Source organism: Coenobita brevimanus, chromosome 39, assembly GCF_032717465.1.
Source record: "Coenobita brevimanus isolate Jiangsu-jjx chromosome 39, ASM3271746v2, whole genome shotgun sequence".
Taxonomy (NCBI): Eukaryota; Metazoa; Arthropoda; class Malacostraca; order Decapoda; family Coenobitidae; genus Coenobita; species Coenobita brevimanus.
Window position 1 is genome coordinate 24055079 of NC_136992.1, and position 24319 is coordinate 24079397.

Consider the following 24319-nt stretch of genomic DNA (forward strand, 5'->3'; position numbering starts at 1 on the left):
AGTTTAGAAAAACTAGGTTAGGTCAGTCACGGAACTAATTTGCAATGCAAATTAATTCCTCAGACAGACCTAACAAGTTAAATTAAATATAAGACTGAGCAAAGGGAAGCAAAGAGCACACTACTGTAGTGATATTTAGTTTAGAAGAACTATGCTGGGGCAGCCACAGAACTAACTTGCAATGCAAATTAATTCCTCAGAAAGCCCCAGCAAGTTAAAAAAAAAAAAAAACGGCCAAGAAAAAACCCTACAGTGACGGGGGGGGGGTTTCCCTCTCCTCTAAAGGACGCCGAGGGAAGCCCCGTCACTGCCCCGTGAGGGACTTGCCTAACCCTACCCCTAACAGAAAATGCCGCCATCATCGCCTCCTATAACCAGGCCCTAAGGGCCCCCCTTCATGGAAATGCCCTGCGGCACTCCTTCAGGGTTCGGCGTCGTACTACGGTGAGGGACACTAACGGCAGGCCGAGAAAAACGCGAGAAAGAAAACTCCCTAGAGCAAGAGCAGGGCTCTTAAAAAACAGGGAGAAACGCTGTGCAGTGGAGAGAAAACACACAGCTCTAGCAGCACCGGCAAAGGCCGGTCACAGCTCCAGTGTCGAGCAGTGGTGATGAAGAGGAAGCAAGCCTCCAAGACAACACCACAACAAGACAGCATGGAGATAGAAGCAGGCACTAAGCAAAGGCTGGAGAGCTGGGAGACGTGTTGACAGCACGACTGCAGAAGCGCGAATGGATAAGTTGCTTTCGTTCGTTGAAAGATTCCCTGCACATATAGTGCAGGCCGGGCCATACATTAGCCCGGTCAGTGGTGTATGGGCTGATTATAAAACAGTAAGTGGGGAGGACAGGACCTGGGGTTTGCCCAGCACACACGTCCTGTCTCCTGACTGGCTTTGTGGTGTGTGTGGATAAGTTGCCTGCCTCCACGCCTTTTATACGTCCTCCGCTCACTCAGGCGCCGGGTGGAGGACGGGCATCACCTTCTTTAGGGTGGGGAGTGTGCCCGCCCAGGGGTCTGGGGGACGTCCCCAGAGGGGTGTAGGCTGCGGTCTTCCACTGGAGGTGCCACCATCAGGGCTGGGCTGCGGTGTCGTCCCCTGCCAAAGTCCGTCAAGTGGGCTCCATCTTCCTCCGGACTGTGGGAGAACAACCCCAGGGGCAGTACGGGGCCTCTCCACCAATCCTTGGGGCAGTGGTCCTCCTCCTGGTGGTTGCCTCGGTCTGGGTGGACAGGAGGGTAATCTGTGCTCCTGCTGGAAGGCAAGACTGTGCACAGCTCACCGTCTCGTTGTGAAGTCACAGGGGGTGAGAGACTTTGGCATCTCTCCCCGGTGCGGGTACAGGCTGTCCCTTTGCTGTCGGCATGGCTACTGAACCGCTGGGGCCCGACTCCCTGATGGGAACACAGGCGAAGTGTGGCTACCAGCTGTCACCTGCCTGTCAATGCAGCTACAGGCAGTCTCCTCCCTATGGGCGCGGCTACAGGCCGTTGCCGGTGTCATGCCCTCCGAGGCAACTACAGAAGGAGAGGGGACATTCCGGTCTCTCCCCAGCGTGGCTACCAGCTGTCACTGGTGTTTGTAAGGGGTGTGAGCAGCACTAGGCAGAGCGGCTACAGGACGTCTCCTAATTGGTGGCCTGACTACGTGACCCTTTTTCCAGAGTAGCTACAGGCTGTCTCTTTTGTCTCTGATCGTCTACAGGCCGTCTCAGGTAATGCACAGCTACCAGCCGTCACTGGGGTGTTGCTCGGAACTGTTAGGCCAGTTCCACCCCGATCCTGTAGGAGGTCAGCTCACCCGGATGGTAGTGTACAAACTAAGGTGGTGGCGGTGGGTGAGTTCTACGGAATAGGGACACGTGGCCCAGGTGAACTTATGTTCATTTTTCCCAGGTGCATTTCGCACTCCATCTAGCCCTCCTTGTCCTATTCCTGGGGTGTGGTGGTGGCCTGCACTGCCACAGCCAGCATTTTACTCTTGTTGTGTGTTCTGGTTCCGAGACCCCGCTCAGTAGCTCGTGTTCTTAGGATGAAAAGTTGACCTAAAAACACCTAGCATAACAGTTACCTCCACACGCCAGCGCAATGGTAGAAAGGTTCAGAGTGTCTGCAGTGGGATCCACAAATTTCGTTTGTGTGATAATTTACCCATGGCACTTTTTACAGCGTTACATTTCCAGGGTTAAGAGTCTGCATGACAACATGAATGCAGGGAGCAAATCCGAACCCTTCAAAGTGGACGTGGGCTTACTGCAAGGATGTGTCCTGGCTCCTGTCATTTCAGCATCTGTCACTGCAGTCACCTTATTAAATCATCAACAGATGAACCTTGATGATGGAATAAAAATCCACTTCTCTAGACGGTAATTAAATCTCATACGCCTTCAAGCACAATGAAAGACTGAAATGGCTCATTTCCTAGAGCTACAATAGCCTACGCTGACGATTGTGTTGCCCTTGCACGTACGGCATTATTTTAAGCCGTGGTGGATAATATGAAATTATCAGTAAGATATCATGGAACAAGAGGAGAATCGTGGTATATGAAATTAATTATGAAATTTCTAATGCAAATGGCAAGAGAACCATTATGCAAGCCACCGGCAGGGTGCCCAAAAGCGACAAGAGAGGGAGTCACTGACTGGCTATTGGAGACAACTCTGCCTTTACTTGGCCAATCACAGCCTTTGACTTTGTTGGTCATCACAGCTGATCTGCCGCAGACGACGAAAGAAAGGTGTGTGTTGCAAAGGTAATTTTAATGTTATCTCTTGTTGTGGGAACTCAGACCAAATAGGAAGTACGGTGTGGTGGTCTTGATGGAAGTAATGCTTTTTGAGTTTATTCTTTAGCCCACAGACTGTGAAATACGTGCCATACTCTATCATATTTCGGCAGACGACTGTATTAACCTCGGATGAAAGTATTTATTGTTGTAAAGGTATACAGAGTATCCTGAGAGGAACTTGAGCACCACAGAATATCCGTTACAGCTACAGTAATAAGTCAGCAACGGACGTGTCCATTCCACTCATGAACGCCATAGAGATATGGGTCTGTACAGAATCTCGGACTCGGAGCAGCTCGCACATTTTCCCATGTTTCAAGCAGCTTTAACTAGATGTTCAGAGTTTGTACCCAGTTAATAAAGAGCACGGAAGCGTGGACGTTACAAATTTTTTTGGTAAAGTTACAAAACCATAACAACAGATTCCTTCAAAAAATAAAAATGAATAAATAATACTGTACCACAGGGGTGCAGGTCTTCCAAATTTTTCATTCAAATGATCAGGATAGGTTAATGTTATGGTCTGATAGAAGCTGGGGGCTTCCAGCATAGCTGCAGTGGTACTCCTATGTGGTGAAAATCAGGGAATCTAGGGGTAAAACCCCAGTTAGGTTAACTGAGGTGGGTTGATGGGATAATTGAGGCAGCATCCTTAAATACCCTAAAATAGTAAAATTTGGGACAGTTTGCTATTTCAGACAACTGCGAATTAGGAAATATCCTTTTGATAGCTTGTAGTATTTTTTTTTTTTTTTTTTTTTCAAGGTAATCTTTTTGAGGAGACAGGACCACCTTAAAAATTAACAAAATATTTTACTTACCTTTGAACTGATTCAGTGACTTAGTAAAGGCGTACAGAAGTATGTTTTCAAGTACAAGAAGTTCTATCGGTAAACTAGGAAAATATGTAAAGGATAGGTTAGGTTAGGGTAAGTTGGATAGGGTAGCATAAAATTGGTTAGGTTAGCTTAAAATAAGCATCAAATATTCACTAAACCATAACACTGTATTCTTACAGATACAGAAGATGTGTATAAGAGGCTAATGAGTCTATGGCTCCAGTTCTAGAATACTATTACTGGATCTTAGTCAGGTTGTCATTGTGATTGAAGCATCCGTATTCAGTTAATGAAGTGTAATCAGACTTCTGTTTCTGGAATTTCCAAGCAACATCCAATTTCCTTTCAAAGTCCATCACTGATTTTGCATTCACAGCTGAATCTGGGAGGCTGTTCTAACTATTCACGATTCTGTTATAAAATGTATGTTTTCGTATATCCAATCTTGGCCGCTGTTTGTAAATCCTCTTATCATGCCCTTGTGTCACTGAGTCAGTCTGTTCAGTGAACACTCCTACACATATAGTGCCATCATACACACCACCAACCATCTTAAAAGTTTCTATCATATCACTCCTCCACCTTCTGTATGCCAAAGTTAGAAGGTTTAGCTTTTTCAATGTCTTGATACAATAGTTCCTTCAGAGTTGGTACTAGCTTTGTTGCTCTTCTCTGGACTGCTTCAACTGCCTCCATATCCATCTTATATGGGCACCATACTTGATTTGCATATTCAAGGTATGGTCGAACTAGTGCCACAAACAGAACCGTGAATACTAACTCAACCAGTGATGTGAAGGTCCTTCTAATCAGTCCAACCTTCCTTTTGGCTTTATTGATTTTCTCTGCCAGATGCTCAGTGAACTTGAGTTCATGATTGATCATGACCCCCAGATCCTTTTCCACTTCAGTGATATTTAAACTCTCAGTCATAACATACTGAAAATTTTCCATGTTTGTTTTTCCTTTCCTCATAATACAACATTTCTTTGGATGAAACTACAACAGCCACTTCTCTGACCAGCTTCTCATTCTCTCAAGATCTTCCTGTAGTTTGACACAGTCTTCCCTCTCTCATTAGGGCCACTCCATGATTTTTCAGTCTGTATATGGATGGGGTTATAAAAGAGATACAAAGTAGGGTAGTGGATGTTGGATCAGACCTAATAAGAGAGGGCAGTGTGTGGAAACTCCCTGTACTGTTGTTTGCAGATGATACTGTGCTGTTAAGTGAAGATGAAGGGGAACTGCAAGGCTTGGTGAATGAGTTTGGAAGTGTATCTAAAAATGGAATCTAAAGGTGAATGGGGAAGAGTAAAGTCATGGTCTTCGAGAGATATGAAGTCAGTGAATGTACAGTGAGGTTGGATGAGGAGGAAATGGAAAATGTGAGTGCATTTAAGTACTTGGGTAGTGTGGTGAGTAAGGATGGAAGTTTGGAGGGTGAAGTGCTTGAAAAGGTTCAACAAGGAGGAAAGGTTGCTTGTTCTTTGAAAGCAGTGATAAGAAACAGGGAAGCGAGCATGGAGGTGAAAAAGTTCCTGCATGACAGTATTTTGATACCAGCTCTTGCATATGGAAGTGAAATTTTGTACGTTGTTGGAGGGACACAAGTCAAGAGTGAGAGCAGTGGAAATGAGTTATTTGAGAGGAACATGTGGAGTCACATGGAGAGAGAGACTGATAAATGAGGAAGCGAAGGAGCATTGTGGTGTGGATGTGATAGGAATTGTTAGGAGAAACACATTGAGGTGGTTTGGCCACGTGGAGAGGATGGAGAACGAGAGACTGATGAGAATGTATGTGAGTGAGGGGGAGGTCAAGGATAAGATGGAGGGATGGGATGGAAAGGTATTTGAGAGAGATGGGTGTGAGCTGGGAGCAGGACAGTGATATGGCGTTGGACAGGGCAACATGAAGACAATTTGTTTGTGGCCACCTGTTACTGGATGAAGACATTTGGCAGTAGATAGGTAGAGAAGGAAACATAGAGCTAGCAATGAAATCATGGCACACTGTTATAGCAGAGATATACCATAGCTTCGTCAGTGCCTACAGCAATACTGTTGTTGTTTGATTGGCTATCCCCCCCCCCCCAGACAGCACATCCATGTGTGATGATGGAGATTAACACACACGTATTGCGATTAATTTACCCGTGTTTTGGATGCTAAATCAGACACTGATAATGGAAAAGATTTTGTGCACTGCGTTGGCTTTTCAACAAGTTGGTGTATAATACAGTATTGACCCTATACAGTAGAGCCCCTCTAACTCAGACAGTGGGGGGGGGAAGCTGTCTGAGTTATGGTAAATAAATTTCAAATAGCCTCAAAAAGTGCTTTGTTCACCCCAAATTACGATAAACAGTGTTATATTTTTTTTTCTGAATCTAAATACTCACACAGCATTAGCCTTCAAACCCTTGTACAGTACTGTATTTCACACATTTTTCCAGGTGTTCAGCAGCTGCTTGAATTTCAGTGCTTCTTACTCCAACACCTTCTGAACTTTGTTGTGGGTACCATTTATTAATAGCCTCATCTAAATTTTCATGATTTTATTTTCTAAATCACTTCACTGTTGTTTGCTCACTGCTAACACCAGACTTGGCTATGCTGCTCTGAAGTTTGTCTTTAGCTTGTATCAAGACACTTATTTCAATATCCCATATTCAGTGAGTGTTTGGGCTAAAGATTCCCCTTTATTTAGCTTTTCAAGGATTTTCATTTTTTTCCTGGAGATATCTTTCATGTATATCTTTATATCCTCTTAAAAATACAAATCTTTATCTGTCTATCTGTGTGTCTGTTGCCAGACGCCTTAATCCTGTAAGGAAGGCCACAAACAGGTCACTTCCTTGTCACCCTGTCCCCTGCCATTTCACTGCCTAGCTTCCAGCTCACATCCCCGTCTCTCATATACTTCTCCATCCCACCATCTCATCTTTGGCTTCCCCCCCTCTCCCCCCCTCCACCTCACTCACATACACTTTCCTCGTCAGTCTCTCGCTCTCCTTCCTGTCCATATAGCCAAACCACCTCAGTGTAGCCTATTTCTCCAAACGCTTTCTATCACATCCACATCCACACCACAATGCTCCTTCACTTCCGTTTGTCAGTATGTCTCTCTCTGTGACTTCACATGTTCCTCTCAAGTAATGCATTTCCACTGCTCGCACTCTAGACTTGTGTCCCTCCAACAAAGTCCAGGCTTCGCTTCCATACTGTATGTTAAAGTTGGTATCATATTATTGTCATGGAATGACTTTTTTACTTCCATGCTCACTTCCCTGGTTCTTATCACTGTTTTCAAAGAACCAGCAACCTTTCTTTCTTACTGTACCCTTTCAAGCACTTCACCCCCAAAACTTCCATCCTTACACATCACACTACCCAAATACTTATTTCTCTCCCAAATTCCATTTCCTTCTCATCCATCCTCACTGTACATGCACTGACTTCATTTCTCTCGAAGACCATAACTTTACTGTTCCCTACATTCACCTTAAGATTCCATTTCTAACACACTCTCCCCAACTCATTCACCAAGCTTTGTAGCTCCCTTTTGTCTTCATTTAACAACACAGTATCATCTGCAAACGACAGTACAGGGAGTCTCCAAACACTGCCCTCTCTCATTAGGGCCACTCCAAGATCCACAGCCCTACCTTGTATTTCTTTTATAACCCCATCAATATACAGATTAAACAGCCATGGAGATGTGACACGTCCCTGTTTCAGTCTATCTATCTATCTATTGCCAGACTCCATAATCCTGTAAAGGGTGGTCATTTGACATTGAGTTACTTGTTTTATGGGGAGGGGCACTAACCCTCCACCAACTCACTTGTTGACACGTAGGGAGCATGTATGGTTTGGTTATATGGTTACCACCCAGTGTTGTAAATGGTTTCTTGGTTTACAGGAAACCATTTGGCTTGTCACTCAATGTAAAGCCACCTGTAAAGGAGAGAAAAGCAATAAGCAGTGACAGGAAAGATGGGAGAAATAGGAAGAGAGGAGAGCAGGCACAGAAAAAGAATTATGAGGGCTCAGGAAGAAGTAGGCAGCAGTACATCAAGTGAGTGGATGATGGTTGCCACCTCAGTCTAACCTTCAAATAGAAAAATTCACTCAGTTCACTGTCCACATGCAATGCATCCTTAGCTTCCTCATACATAGTCTTCACAGCATTCATCAATTTCCAATTTACTCCATATATTCTTAACACTTTCCACACTCTTTGTCTATCCACCCTGTCTGCATACAATTAGTTGAAGAGCATCCACTTTAAATTCATATCTGCAGTTGTGAGTGGTTGTCCAAGTCACATGCCAGTTACTTCATGCAGTTCATCCTTGTCTGAGATAGGTATGTTGAATTTGTGTGCCCAGATTTTTTGTCCAAGTTAGTAGGGTTCTACTATACTGTATTTCACGCACAGATTATTACCTTTTTATTTATTTATTTTATGATTTTTTGTGTTTTCTTTCCTTCATTCTTTCTTCTTCCTTCTGTGTGACTCTACACTGAGTGACAAGCCAAATGGTTTCCTGTACACCAAGAAACCATTTACTACACTGGGTTGTAACCATATAACCAAACTATGGCACCTGCTGGTTTAGTGGGTAATTAGGCTAAGGCACTCCAGTCGTATTGAGCCTGTGTAGGTTTATATCCTAGGGGTAGCTGGGATTTATTGCTCACGTATTGCCACTTTGGGATGAGTGAGGCTGGTCACTCCCATATTAAATGTCAGAACCAACTTCCTGAACCCCGGGCTCCTACGCTCCTCATGGGGCAGCACAGAATTAGATGATGATGATGTTTAGTTTTTACAAAGATAATAGATTGTAAATTAGTTTTCCATCTGTCAGATGATATCTTAAGTAGAATCCCAGAGTAGTGGAGGGGTTCATCAAGACAACATCTAATACTTCAAACTTGGAAAATCTCTTGTAAGCAGAATACAATGCTTATGTGGAGATGGATTTTTTTTTTTTTTTTTTTTTTTTTTTTTTTTTTTTTTTCAAATACAGGGTGTAAATGACAGTGCTTGATTTAAAGATTATGAAGTGAATTATTTGGCCTTGCACATAACTATGACAGTAGACAATATTTGGAAATTATATTTGGTTAAAATGAATTTTGTCATCTGCTCTACAGTTTTATTTTCATTCGATTTCTGTAGCCCAGGAAACCATTGACTGTGCTGTACTGCATTGGGTGGTGACCATGCAATCAATTGGACACCTGAAGGTGCACCTAGGAGGAAAGTGTGGAAGCTGGAAAACCAATCAGTAAGGGATGCTTTCTATAGTGAGATGAGGAGAATGGTGGCTGAATAGGGAGTAGTTGACAGAGGCATTAGTGAACAGAGCCCTCAAGAACAACCTCTTTCGAGTTACTGATGCAGTATGCAGTTGGACAAAAGGCCCACCAAGACATAAAGTAACTGTGGTGGGTTGAGATGTAGAAGCCGCAGTTAAGGAGAAAAGAAGGCACATCCGGGAATGGAAGAAGGGTGGTAACAAAGAGGAATAGCTACTTGGCTGCCAAACGTAGGGCTAGAAGAGAGATGTACAGGGCGAAGTCTGAGCCACAGAGACTTTTACTTGATAACCTAAATCTTGTGAAAGGAAGAATGTATGAAAAGTGGCAAATCAGGTGAAGAGAGAGAATCAAGATTTTATAGGTGAGCAGTGTGTGAAGAATGATGAAGGAAGGGTAGTGGTGAACAGTGGGAATATTAAAGACACATGGAGAGAGCACTATACTCATTCACTGAATGAGGAGTTTGGGACAGGGAAGGTTTGGAGACAGCAGATTCAGTGTTTGGCCCTTGGCCTTTGATTGACACTGCTACTGTGAGTGAGACAATAGGCAGGATGCAGGTGTGGAAGGCGGTAGGTGTGTCTGGGTTGACTGCTGAAGTGTTGAAGGCCGCAGGAGATACGGGAGTGAGGTTAGTCACTGACCTGATATACAGTATACTCGTATGAGTGTACAATATATGAGTGTTGTCACAGATGATTGGCTGAAGAGTGTAATTGTCAGTGTGTGCAAGGGGAAGAGTGATGCCCTGAAAAGAGGAAATTGTAGAGATGTAAAGCTTTTAGATCAGATAATGAAGGTAATGGTGAGAGTTCTAGAAGGTATGATTAGAGAAAGAGTGAATATTGATGAAATGCAGTTTAGGTTTATGCCAGGCAGGGGGACCACTCATGCCATATTCTTTGTTCGACAGCTTCAGGAAACATATATATAGAAAAGAATAGGGAACTGTTCTTTGTTTTTGTTATTTGGAGAAGGCCTTTGAGAGTCCAAGATGTGATTAAGTGGGCAATGAGAAAGCTTGGGATCGAGAAGAGGCTGGTTAGGGTGGTTATGGCTATGTATGTGGGTGCTCGCACCCAGGCAAGAGTGAGTGGAGATTTGAGTGATGAGTTTTCTGTGAATGGTGATGTGCATCAAGGGTCAGTTTTGAGTCCCCTGTTGTTATCATGGTACTTGAAGCCCTCTCACGTGACTTCAACAATGGACTCCCGTGGGAGATGTTGTATGCTGATTTGGTGTTAGACTGCAGAGAGTGAAAGGGAGGTGGAGGAAAGATTCAGGAAGTGGAGAGATTTTATGGGGCACAAGGGCTTAAGAGTAAATGCCGATAAAACAAAAGTGATGATATCTAGGGTTGGTGGCAATACTGTCAAAGAAGAGGGAGAGTGGCCATGTGCAATTTGCCACAAGAGCATGGGAAGTAATTCCATCTTGTGCTGTGTTTGTGATAAGTGGATGCATAAAAGATGTAGTATTAGAGGTAGACTGCAAGTCAATACTGATTTTATATGTCCGGTGTGTCGGGGAGAGCAAGTGGAGATTGTCAGGCGTGAAAGGCTTGAGCTTGCTGGTGAGTCTCTTGAGTGTGTGGAGGAGTTTTGTTATTTGGGACTCATGTTTTGTGCTGGGGGTGGGGCTGGAGCTAGCTATGTGGCTAGGGTGAGGAGTGGTTGGAAGAAGTTTAGGGAGCTGTTGCCTCTCCTGACATTGAGAGGGCTCTCCCTACGTGCTAAGGGATCTTTGTATGCAGCATGAGTTACAGAGTGTAATGCTGTATGGAAGTGAGACCTGGGCAGTTAAGGAGGAGGATATTCACAGGCTCAAACATACAGAAATGACAATGATTAGGTGGATGTGCAGTGCATCCCAGAGTGCGAGGCCTGGGTGGGAGGGGGCTAGTTTACGATGGAAGAGTTGAGAGGTAGGATGGGACTGGAGTGTATTGCTATTGTGATGAGGAGAGGTGATTTGGGCATGTGGAGAGAATGGGGGATGATAATTGGGTGCAGAAAGTTAGAAACATTAATATTAGGGGTGGGGTTGCGAAAGGTAGGCCAGAAAAGACCTGGGACGAGGTCATTAAGTGTGGCCTCAGGGTTGAGGGACTGAACGGGGAGGCTGCCATTAGGCGACAGAAGCCGACACATGCAAGCATATTGGAGCCATCAATAATGAAACGAAGGTGTAGTGGGGCAAGACAGTAAGCAAATGTAGCTTGGAAGGGGTTACATTCAAGAGGTGGTTGGAGTTTATTTCTCACATAATACTACTCAGGGACAAGTGAGTTAAAGTAGCCCAGCCCTGGACCCTGATGCATCTGATAGAGGAGTACTGTAAAGCATGAAGCAGCTGAATACAATAGATTTGTTTATGTTATAAAGATTCTTTAGGTGGGATAAGAGGTTGGAGTGATGATGTTGACTTTATTTTTTCCGTTTAGTATGTAAAACTGTACTGTAGTTACTGATATATCCTCCCTATTTTTTTCCTCTTAGAACAAGATGGCTGGTGATGCAGGTGTTGAAAGCTCCCAGTTCAAGGGTCTCTCCAAGTACTTCAACAGCACCACAATGACTGGCCGAGCTAATGTCAGTACAGTATCTTCTTCCTTAAACTATTTTTGATAAGGGCACCTTCTCTTTCACTTTTCAGATTGATTAGGATACAGTATATGCAGTATTTTAGTTTCCACATGCACACCTCACTGAATTAAAAAAAAAAAAAAATGATACCTATAATTCTGCATGAAGCAAACCTTGTCTCCTGAGACAGAATGGGGTGTTCCTTTGCTGTACAGACCAGTTACCCTTGAGGACTCACAAAATGGTATAGTCAGTACTCACATAATGTGCGATCCTTTAGTGCGAAACTCACATAACACAGGAGGTGCCATTTTGTGTCCAAAAAATGCCTCAGTGTTGAAAAAATAGATATGATGTGGTCAAAGGAAGCTGCTCATTTTCTGCAGGACTTGACTATGTGGTGATGGTGGACATAACGCGGCGGGATGCCCCAGTTTATGTTTCAGAGTCCTACCATGTGGCCAGTGATACACAGAACGCGGCACGAGGCATAAAATTTCTGTTGGAAATCACACAACACGGCAGGTGATAGACAGAGTGCAGATTGCATTGGCTAAAAAATGAGACATCAAACATCACATACAGTATGGTGAGGCAGTGGGAGGTGCAATTGAGGGCAACTGACAGCACACAGACAGTGAGCTAAGCAGAGGGCGGAGGTACAGGGTGGGAGGCAAGTTGGGGTGGAGGAGGGTGAAGGAAAGGGGAGGAAGACAAGTTAGGGTGAGGAAGGGCAGGGGGAAGAGGAGGGAGACAAGCAAGGGTGGGGGAGGGTGGGGGGACAGGGACAAAGATAAGAATTACTACCTCCTCTCTCTCTCTCTCTCTCTCTCTCTCTCTCAAACACACATATCCCCTCCATCCCCCCTCTTCTCCCCTTCCTCCATTCCCTGCCACTCCTCTCTTTTTTTTTTTTTTTTTTTTTTTTTTTTTTTTTTTGGGGTCGATTTACTCAAAAACTACTGGTTGTCTCGAAATTCCGAATGAACCACAACAAACCATGTGAAATTCTACACCTTGACACATGCTTTGCTCTTGTTCGGTGCAGGTAAAATTTTGAACTAGGCTGTTGGGAAGTTATTTTAAGCTATTTTAACCCTTGAATAGTTTAATTTTCACTGCATTTCTGCACTTTTACTTTAGTTTTGTCTGTTGTTATTAGCTTATCTTATATGATAACGAATTTCCGATGGCAAATTTGGCTGTAAATTTTTTTCCCTGTTCCCAGGCAGAAACAACCGTAGTAGGGATGGAGGAGGGATGGGGGGGAGAAGAGAGGGGTTGGAGGGAGGACCTGGAAAGCCTTGTACACCACCACATCTGTGTTATGACGTGCTCGTTTCAAATCTATAGCCCCAAAAGGTGAACTTAGAGCTGGCTTAGGTACCATGACACCCATTACCATGTAAGCTTATGGCCCAGTTACGCAGAATTCCCATAAAGCAGGAGCTTCACGGTACAATTTTCCCACGTTGTGTGAGCGTTCGCAGTACACCTCTCCCCCACTATTCAGTAGGGATGCATTGGATAAGAAGTGGTTGAATAATGAATTGGTCAAATAATGAACTGATTTTTTCCAACAAGATTAAGAAATGGGGAAGTTATGTTCCTGACCACCTTTGCCATTCAAAAAATATTCAGTAAAGATAGAAGAAATAACGATAAATATGAACAAAAGTGACATGGATTTGAGCTGTTTTCTCATACACCTATGTTCTCAAGGAAAGTTACTTTAGTACTGCATACATCTCAGATGACTGACATATGATTTGTAATTAGAAAAATATTGGAGAACAAATGAAGTATACCTACTTAGTGATATTAAAGAAAGCCGCCTGAATGCCTTCGATAGCATTTTTATTGCTGAGCCCACCAACTGGACATGATGTCACCACACAAACAAACTCAAATGTGTTCAAATTAAAACCATAAGTAGCAGTGGGAGCCTAACTGGAAGCTCTGAAACCTAACTGAGGGGCTTCGTCCCCAGGACCCCCTGGTGATTATAATTTACCTAACCTAGTGCAAACTGAGATGTGCATTGCGTAAAACTGGCACCAAAACAGTATTGTGCGTGAAGTGTTCATTAATCACTGGCTCATTCGTCACCAGGGTTGCCATTTGGTATTTTTCATTACTAAATGTGGGCCAATTTGGTAATGAAAAATTCATTTCGTTTTTTTTTTTTTTTTTAAAGGCTCCAACATGCTTGCATGTGTCGGCCTTGGTCACCTAATGGCGGCTCTCCATGCTGCACGATCCATTGCAGCCTCCCTGTTCAGTCCCTTAACCCTGAGGTCACACTTAATGACCTCGTCCCGTGTCTTTCTCGGTCTACCCCTCACAACCCCACCCCCAACATTAACACCTCTCGCCTTCCTCACCCAATTATCATCCCCCATCCTCTCCACATGTCCAAACCATCTCAATCTATCTCTCTTCATCCCCACACCAATACACTCCAGTCCCATCCTACCTCTCAACTCTTCCATCGTAAACCCAGCCCCTCCAGACATTGGCCGCAGGGACGCACTGCACATCCACCTAATCATTGTCATTTCTGTACGTCTGAGCCGGCAAATATCCTCCTCCATCACTGCCCAGGTCTCACTACCATACAGCATTACACTCCTATCACATGCTGCATACAAAGACCCCTTAGCACGTAGAGAGAGTCCTTTCAGTGTCAGGAGAGGCAAGAGCTCCCTGAACTTCTTCCAACCACTTCTCACCCTAGCCACAGAGCTGTCTCCAGCCCCACCTTCAGCACACAACATGTCTCTCAAATAACAAAATTCTTCCACACACTCAAGAGATTCACCAGCTAGTTCAATCCTTTCACGTCTGACAATCTCCACCTGCTCACCCCGACACGCCGTACACATAAAATCAGCATTATCTCGCAGTCTGCCTCTGATACCACTACATCTCTTATGCACCCATTTATCACAAACACCGCACAAGATGGAATTACTTCCCATACCCTTGTGGCAAACTGCACATGGCCACTCTCCCTCGTCTTTGACAGTACCGCCACCAACCCTAGATATCATCACTTTTGTTGTATCTGCATTTACCCTTAAACCCTTGTGCCCCATACCATCTCTCCACTTCCTAAACCTTTCCTCCACCTCCCTTTCGTTCACTGCAATCAACACCAAATCATCAGCTTACAACAACTCCCACGGGAGTCCGTTTCTAAAGTCACGTGAAAGGGCTTCAGGTACCATGATAAACAACATGGGACTCAAGACCGACCCCTGATGCACACCAACATTCACGGAAAACTCATCACTCAAATCTCCATTCACTCTTACCTGGGTGTGAGCACCCACATACATAGCCATAACCACCCTAACCAGCCACTCCTCCAAGCCAAGCTTTCTCATTGCCCACTTCACCACCTCTCTAGGGACTCTGTCAAAGGCCTTTTCCAAATCAACAAAAACAAAATAAAGATCCCTTCTCCTACCAATATATTTTTCCTGAAGCTGTCGAACAATGAATATAGCATCAGTGGTCCCCCTACCTGGCATAAACCCAAACTGCATCTAATCAATACAGTGCTCGTCAGAAGTATTCAGCGATGTCCGCCGGGCGCGCAATACTTATGGCCCAAAAAGAATCACCCATTTTTGGGGGTAAGAATTGAGCCACAAGTTTGAGCTCCGAGCATGACGTCACGGTAGCCTGAGGCCTTCTGACGCGCTGGTTGGTTCCCGCCTCAGTTGCCCACGGGCTGCCTGAGAGAGAGGAACTCCGCCGAGTGTCCCTCTCAAATTGCGCCATTTTTTACCGAGTGTCCCGCAGTGTTTTGGCCTTCAAAACTTTGTTATGGCACCTATCCGTGAACTATCGAGTGAAATCATATCCCAGATCATTGCTCTAAAGGAGGCAGGCCACCAGACAAAGGAAATTAGTGAATTGGTTGGTGTGGGACAATCGACAGTGCGTCGTTGGTGTGCGCGGTTTCGGGAGGAAAACAGTGGTGAAGTTCCCACAAAGAAACCGAGGTCTGGTAGGCCTAGGAAAACTTCCCCAAGGTCTGTTAATGATTTAAAACGTGCAGTGGAGTTTAATCCTTGTGTGAGTGCAAGGAAAATTAAGGAGAGCAACCCAGAAGTGTTTGGTGAGGTGTCAGTGAGAACAGTGTCTCGTAGGGTGCATGAGCTTGGTTACACAAGTCACAGGCCTGTGAAAAAGCCTCTTCTCTCTAGCAGCCAGAGAATTCGTAGGCTTGCCTTTGCTAATAAATATCTAAATTGGGGTGAGGAGCAATGGTTGTCAGTGTTGTGGTCTGATGAGGCAACGTTTAGTGTTACCTGTAACAGAGGAGCATGCAAAGGTAGTGACCCACTTGACCCACGGTATGTAGAAAGCACAGTTAAACATCCTGATTCACTCATGGTATGGGGTTGTTTTTCAGGGAAGGGTTTGGGGAAGCTTGTTGTACTTCCCAAGAACCTCAGAGTGAATCAGGATGTTTACCTGGAGCTTCTGTGTGATCATTTACCAGACTCCTTCGAGCTAACAGGTGCACGAGTGTTTCAGCAGGACGGTGCACCTGCTCACAAGGCCAAATCGGTCACCAATTGGCTTCGTGACTGCGAGGTATCATTCATGACAGACTGGCCAGGAAATAGCCCAGACCTCAACCCGATTGAAAACCTCTGGTACCTCGTAAAGAAGAGTCTCCAAGGGAAGGACGTGAGCTCTCTGCCTAAGCTGGAAGCCGCCATTCGTGACTCCTGGGACAAAATACCCCTCCAGCACCTCAGGAGCCTCGCCCTTTCACTTCCAAGACGTCTCAGGTCCATGAAGAAACGTAAAGGCTACCCTACGAAGCACTAAAGGTAAATAAAATGCATTATTTATATGTTTTTTCAATGTTGAAAGGTTTGTTTCTCATGAGGGACGCAGGGCGCCCCATACTTCTGACGAGCACTGTATTCACTCTTTCTCCAATCATACCTTCTAAACTCTCTCCATTACCTTCATTATCTGATCTAAAAGCTTTATACCTCTATAATTTCCTCTTTCCAGGGCATCACTCTTCCCTTTATACACATTTACAATTACACTCTTCAGCCAATCATCTGGGGTAGAGAGGCGGCCTGCAGTCCTGATGGACCCAGGTTCGAATCCTGGCTAGGGCAGGGAACAGTTTAAGGATTTGAATTTCATAGAAGCAGACTTTCCTGATCTACCAGATGACCCGCCGACATGTCATAAAAGTACCCCTGCTAATACCAATACACCAGTCCTGTATGAGGCGGCCCTAGCATGTGTTCAGTATGGACGGTGGGTGTTAGTGCCGAAGTGGTGACATGTGGAGGTGTAGGAGGACTACTGGGCCTTGGGATAGGCTACTGCCCCCGAGATATAGGCCCTGAAGCCTTTGCCCAGAGTCGGCCACATAAAAAAAAAAAACAAAAAAAAAAAACACTCATAAATAATCCTATTTATCAGGTCAGTGACTAACCTCACCCCTATATCGCCTGAGGCCTTCAACATTTCGGCAGTCAACCCAGACACACCTGCTGCCTTCCCCACCTTCATCCTGCCTATTGCCCCACTCACAGTAGCAGCATCAATCAAAGGCCATGGGCCAGACACTGGATCTGCTGGCTCCAAACCCTACATGTCCCTGTCAAACTCCTCATTCAACAACCGGTTATAATGCTCTCTCCATGCATCTTTAATATCCTCCCTGTTCACCACTACCCTTCCTTCATCATTCTTCACACACTGCTCACCTATAATATCCCGATTATCCCTCTTCACCTGATCTGCCACCCTAAATATCATATTTTTCCTTTCCCCATGATTTAGGTTATCAAGTAATAGTCTCTGTGACTCAGATTTCTGCCCTGTATACCTCTCTTCTAGCCCTCCACTTGGCAGCCAAATATTCCTCTTTGCTATCACCCTTCTTCCATTCCCGGAAAAGCCATCTTTTCTCCTTAACTGCAGCTTCTACACCCTCATCCCACCACCAAGTTGCTTCATGTCTTGGTGGTCCTCTTGTCCAACTGCATGTTACATCAGTAACTCTCAAGAAATTGTTCTTGAGGGCTCTGTACTGTTCATTAACGCCTCTGTCTACAGCTCCCTGTTCAGCCACCACTCTCCTCAACTAGCTATAGAAGGCATCCCTTACTACTTAGTTTTTCAGCTTCCATATTTTCCTCCTAGGTACATAAGTCCTCTTTTTCATCACTTGTTCTTTAAGCACCATATCACAAGTCAATAGTTTGTGCTGTTGCACACACTCCTCACTTCCTATAACTTTAACATCCCTCACTAACCTCCTGTCGGCCCTCCTGACCAGAAAATAATATATCTGACTGCTATTTCCCCCAGACTCATACGTAATTAACCTACTGTCTCTTTTCCTAAAATATGTTGCACACAATTATGTCCGTTGCCTCCCCAAACTCGAGTATCCTTTCCCCTTCAGCATTCCTTAGACCATACGCACATTCCCCATACACTCCTTCATAACCTTGTGCTGCTTTACCTACATGACCATTTAAGTCCCCTCCCAAAATCACTATCTTATCATCCCGCGTACCACCCACTACACGTATTAAATCATCCTAAAATCTGTCTTTCTCTGCTACATCCAATCCGGCCTATAGAGCATATGCCGATATAATCACAGCTATCTTTCTACCCAACAGAATTTTCACTACCAATATCCTATCGCTTACTCTCAAAACATTCATAACATATTCCACCCAGTTCTCCGCAACCATCACACCAACACCTCCATATCCGTCTGTTCCCCCTTGCCAAAAGAACTTATAGCAACAGTCCTTCCCAACAATCTTCCTGGCTGATCCACCCCTGTACCGGACTTCCTGCAAGCACGCCACATCCACCCACCTCCTACTGAATGCCTCAACGACTTCCCCCGCTCTTCCCCTCAAACTTCCCACATTCCATGAACCCACCCTCGTCCCCTTGGGTGATTTACTGTCCTCAGGCTTGCTTTGAAACTTATTGTGTTTTGTCATCTTCAGTATTAATAAAGGGGGATAGACATTGCACAGTCCCAGGTCCAGGCAATAGATCTCGGACCCTTAGCCCACCAACCAGTGGCTGTGGTAGTGGCCTCGGGGCACCCTGCCAGGACAGCTGCAGGGACACCCTCCAAGTGCGCCTTGGCACTGCAACTATCCCGCCATTATACACCCACTGATAGGGCAGCCTCCTGGGGCGCTACTCCCAGGTTTGGGCCCCTCTCTATTGGGTGGAAGCGGCAGCCTGGGAACCGCAATGCCCTGTACCCTCTAGCATAGGCCCGAGCCCCATCTCGTCCTGGACCCATGATCTATGCTGGTGTAACCCCTGCCACGCCTCCCCCCAGAAGTCAGCCACTAGGTAGCGGGGGCAAAGTTTTCTGGCCGCTTGCCCTTGCTGGCGCCATCCCCTGTAACGTAGTGGGATACATTGTGTGAAATGTAAAGTGCATGTGGTGTAGTCCATAGATAGTTAGAGGAAATGTTTGGGAGAGTATGCTGGTCTACTCTCCATGTTACTGTCACACTGAATAGGTCAGCAAAGGGGGATGGTTAGATAGCTAATGAAACAGGAGCTCCAGCTCTCCCTATCACCATTTGGTTGTGAATAAGCATGATTAATTACCAAACCTATTTTTCACATGTATGATACCATCCACACACTCGATGTAGTGCTGCTGTCAGGTGTCTGCCCTTTCCTCTCCTCCATCCTTCTTTCCCTCCATCCTCTTCTGTTTTCCTTCATTCTTTCCTTGTCCTTCTGCCTACGGGTAACTTTACACTCCCTCTTCAGTCTTTCTTTCCTTCATTCTTTCCTCTTCCTTCTGCCTGTGGGTGACTCTACACTGAGTGACAAGCCAAATGGTTTCCTGTATACCAGGAAACCATTTACTATGCTGGGTGGTAACCATATAACCTAATTTTGGTGCCTGGTGGTTTAGTGGGTAATTATTGCACTCCAATTGGATTGAGCCAGTGAAGGTTCATATCCAAGGGGTGGGTTTGGTTGATTGCTCATGTAATGCCACTCAGGGATGAGTGAGGCTGGTCACTCTCATCTTAAATGTCAGGACCAACTGCCTAGCCCTGGGCTCCTATGCTCCTCATGGGGCAATGTAGGACTGAATGATGGATGGATGGATGAAGATGGTGGATTGTCTGCTGTCTTTGATTAATCTGTTTGTCTACATAGCGTGAAAATAATCAACATGCTGCTAATTATAAGGAACACACTGAGGTGGTTTGGCCATGTGGAGAGGATGGAGGGTGAAAGACTGACGAAGAGAGTGTATGTGAGTGAGGTGGAGGGGGGAAGAGGGAGGGGGAGGCTGAGGATGAGATGGAGGGATGGGGTGGAGAGGTATATGAGAGAGGGGGGTGTGAGTTGGGAGCAGGGCAGTGAAATGGTGGGGGACAGGGCGACTTGGAGGCGATTTGTTTGTGGCCACCCCAAACAGGATTGAGGCGTCTGGCAATAGATAGATAGATAGATAGTATTTTATAATTAATGAAGAATAAATGGTTGCATTAAGAATTTGGTAATGAAAAGTTAATTTTGGTAATGAAAACTGAGAAGTTTGGTAATGTGGCCGAGTTCTGATCTGGCAGCTCTGCTCATCACCCGAACATGCGATGGCAAAACATTCGCTCAGGTTGGTGAGCACATGACTACGTTTGACAGAGATAATAGTAGGGGTCTTGGGTGGAGCCATGATGGTGCTGTAGTATTCCACGAGGCCAAAAAGAAATGCAGACGGATGAAGAGGCAGCCGATCAGCAGCAGGGCAGAGCGCAGGAGACAGACAGCTCATCCAGTCTGGCAGCGCGCGGTTTGAATTGTCGAAATGGCGGGGATAACCAATTCAAACGACGAAAAAGGGGATAGATTTATAAATGTAGAAACAACTAATTGTTGAATGACGATCAGTTGAAAAACGAGGGCTTGGTGTAATTAATTATGTACGGGGTCTGTTCTGAAAGTATCCAATCTTAGGCTGTAAAAAAAATTGATAGCTAACCTGTTCAGCTAGGACATTAATCCCTGTCAAAGTAGGTCCCTTCTGACTTGGTACATGTAGTCCAGCTTTGTTCCCACTGCCTGAAACATTTTTCAAAGTTGGTTTTCGATATCTCCTGCAGGTGCTCTGTTGCAATTGTCATGATCTCTTCTCTCGGATGAACGTTGCTCAAGACACATTGGAGTCTGCAAATCATGATCAGACTTTCTGCAGACTGTTATCACAGGTGATGAGACTTGGGTGTATGGGTACAACCCAGAAACCAAAGCACAGTCATCCCAGTGGAAGCATGCAGGGTCGCCTTGGCCAAAAAAAGCACGACGGGTCCACAGCAAGGTGAAATGTGCTTTCATATTGAAATTTTTTTTTTGACTACTATGGTGTGTATCAAGAATACACACCAGAAGGTCAGACTGTCAGCAGACATTACTACCTTGTCTTTGTGACACATTTCAGCAGAAGAGACCAGATATTTGGAGTGTGGCAGTTTGGAAGCTGCCCCATGACAACACCCCAGCTCATTCTTTTCAACTGATCCAGGAATTTTTTTGCCAAGCACAACATCCCACAGGTCCAGCAGGGCCTCTACTCACCAGATTTAGCTCCATGAAACTTTTGGTTATTCCCCAAGCTCAAAACTCCGCCGAATGGTTCCTAATTTGAGACGAGAGAAGAGATGATGACAAATGCGTTGAAGCACCTGCAGGAGGTACTGAAACCCATCTTTTGAAAAATGATTCAGGCAGTGGAAAGAATGTTGGGCTATGTGTGTCAAGTCACTTTGAGGGGGATTAGTGTCCTAGCCCACCAGGTTTGCTATTAATTTTTTAGAGCCTAAGGTCAGATACTTTCTGAACAGACCTTGTATGCTGTACTGTTTATTCACTTGTTGGAGTTGAAATATATCGCAACCAATGATACATCGTTACCCAGCAATAAGTTGGGCATTATGAACAGGAAGGTCTAGAGTCTGTTTTACTTAGCTGTTAAAGGCTGATAAGTTTTTCTCATATGTAGTGCTTTTTCCTGGTCATCCTCCTTTCGGGACTTTGGCGAAAGCCTTGCCATTGCACTTGACATCTCAAAGGCTTTCGATCGAGTCTGGCATAAATCTTTAATTTCCAAACTGCCCTCGTACGGTTTCTATCCTTCTGTCTGTGCCTTCATTGCTAGCTTCCTTTCTGGTTGTTCTATAGCTGCTGTTGTAGACGGCCATCGTTCTTCTCCTAGATCTATCAACAGTGGTGTCCCTCAGGGCTCTGTCCTATCACCAACTCTCTTCCTTTTATTCATCAATGACCTTCTAAGCTGTACATCTAACCCTGTCCACTCATACGCTGATGACTCCACCCTTCACCTTTCCATTCGGTTCCCGCAACGTCCATCTCAGCAGTTACTTCAACAAACAAGGGATGAGGCTATGGCACACCTAATGTCTGACTTGGCTCGTATCTCTGACTGGGGTAAAAATGATCTTGTTGATTTTAATGCATCTAAGACGCAGTTCTTACACCTATCAACCTGTCAAAATCTTCCACAGGTATACCCACTAATGTTAAATGATACACAGCTTAATCCTGCATCATCCTTGAACATGCTTGGGGTTTCATTTACTCGGGACTTATCTTGGAAAGATCATATTACATCTCTTGTAAAATCTGCTACCAGGAGATTGGGTGTCCTAAGCCGACTCCGTTCTTTCTTTACCCCTGCACAATTGTTGACTCTATACACGGGTTTTATCTGCCCCTGTGGGGAGTACAACTCTCATGTGTGGGGAGGCTCCCCACATACAGCTCTTCTCAGTAGGGTGGAGTCAAAGGCTTTTTGTCTCATTAACTCTCCTCCTGTTACTGACTCCCTTCAACCTCTGTCTCTTCGCCGCACTGTTGCATCTTTATCTCTTTTCTATTGCTACTTTAATGGTCACTGCTCCTCTGAACTGTCTGCATGCATTCCTCCACCTCTACGACAGGCACATAGCACCCGTATAGCAGCAAACTCTTATCCCTTTTCTGTCCAACTCTCTAATGCAAGAGTTAACTGTTACTCCCAGTCCTTCATTTATGCAACTAGTCAGCTCTGGAACTGTCTCCCTCTGTCTGTATTTCCTGCTGCCTATGATCTCCAGTCTTTCAAACGCAGTGTGTCCAGGCATCTCAAAATGAATGGATCTTGAATTTGGCTCTCTCTTGTATTTTGTTTTTCTCTTGGAGGGAACTGTTATTGTGGGCTCATGGCCTTTGGTTCCTTCTTCCTCACATTAAAAAAAAAAATATATATATATGTCCGTTGGAGTAGTAAGCTGGAAAAGGATTGAAAGTGCTTATTTAGAATGGAATTGGAAATTATTGTGCACATTATCATTTGAGGACATTGCTTGCCTGCTGTACATTGACACCCAGTGTGTGATGTTGAAAACTATATAAATAGTTACTGTATCTTTGCTAGTACTATGAAGTTGTGGCAGTTCTCATCAAAGGTGAGATGGATTCCTTCCACTGCATTTGTGTGGTGATGCAGCCTCATGTAGATAACGTAAAAAAAAAAAAAACAAAGTTATATATTCAGGGTGGCCTACAAATAGTGCTTTACTAAGACACATGGCTCTGTGTTCTGTTGTGGAGATGGCCCAGTCTGCTGGTTTGGGCATGGGTGTGGCAGTGGGATAAGAAATTAATTAATGATGCAGGATAGACACTTTCATTGCTGACCGAGCCATCTCCACGATACTTAAGAATTTACTGGCAAAATGGAAGAAGAGCATAGTATATAGGCCACCCTGTTTAGGCTATATAGGGTACTGTACTGTATTTGGGAATGCACTTTCTTATTTGTCAAAATTTGTTTTTCCTGCAATATCATTAGTTATAGTGTAACATTGTCATCTTCACTTTTCCTGCTTAAGGATAGGGTGAGGTAGGTCCAGAAGCAAGAAAAGGGAAATTATACTGTAATTATGTAATTTTATTGGTCCAGAGATTAGACAATACAGTGACCTCTGTGTACAGCATGCACAGGTAAAGTGTCTACCTTGGTTCTGCACACTCAGAGGGTATGCACATGGATGCGATTAGCTCAGTATAAGAAACCTAATCTGTTGGCCAACATTCCAGCTGGACCCCAATTTGCATGTTAAAAACCCTCTGTGACCCTAGCTAGACCAAATATGCTTCACATACTGCATAAAAGTAAAGCAGACATAAGACAGTGACATTCATTGTATCCATTATAAAGGCTCCAACATGCTTGCATGCATCGTCCTTGTCAACCTAATGGCGGATCACTGGCAGCCCCGTGTTTATCTCGTTATCTCAGAGGTTACTCACTGTGACCTTGTCCCAGGTCTTTTTCGGTCTGCCTCTTGCAGCCGTACTTAAGACATTCACACTTATCACTGTCTGCACTCGGTTGGCATCCTCCATCCTCTCCACGTGCCCAAACCATCTCAGTCTGCTCCTCCTCTTCACGACACCAGTACACTCGAATCCCTTCCTTCCCCTCAACTTGATTGTAGAAATGACACAAATTGAAGGATCCACTGCAAATCCATCTAATTGTTGTCAATTGTGTAAATTTGAGCCTATGAATATCCTTTTCCGTTTCTGCCCAGGTCTCACTACCGTACCTCATTGCACTCCTGATGCATGCCTCATACAAAGATCCCTTAACATGGAGGGAGAGCCCTATCAGTGTCAGGAGAGGCAACAGCACCATGAACTTT

The 24319-nt window shown here is 44.8% G+C and overlaps 1 long non-coding RNA gene across 2 annotated transcripts in view; it reads left to right on the top strand.

The window, feature by feature from the left end:
- The first annotated feature begins 2616 nt into the window (after window positions 1-2616).
- The window catches only part of LOC145396752 (uncharacterized), a 28661-nt gene continuing 6958 nt past the window's right edge, over window positions 2617-24319 (top strand). Inside the window, exons 1-2 of one of the 2 annotated variants that reach the window (XR_013896833.1) lie at window positions 2617-2741; window positions 11466-11558. This is a non-coding gene — a long non-coding RNA (uncharacterized LOC145396752). Of the gene's footprint in view, window positions 2757-11465; window positions 11559-24319 lie in introns of both variants that reach the window. The other variant, XR_013896834.1, reaches the window with a different exon arrangement.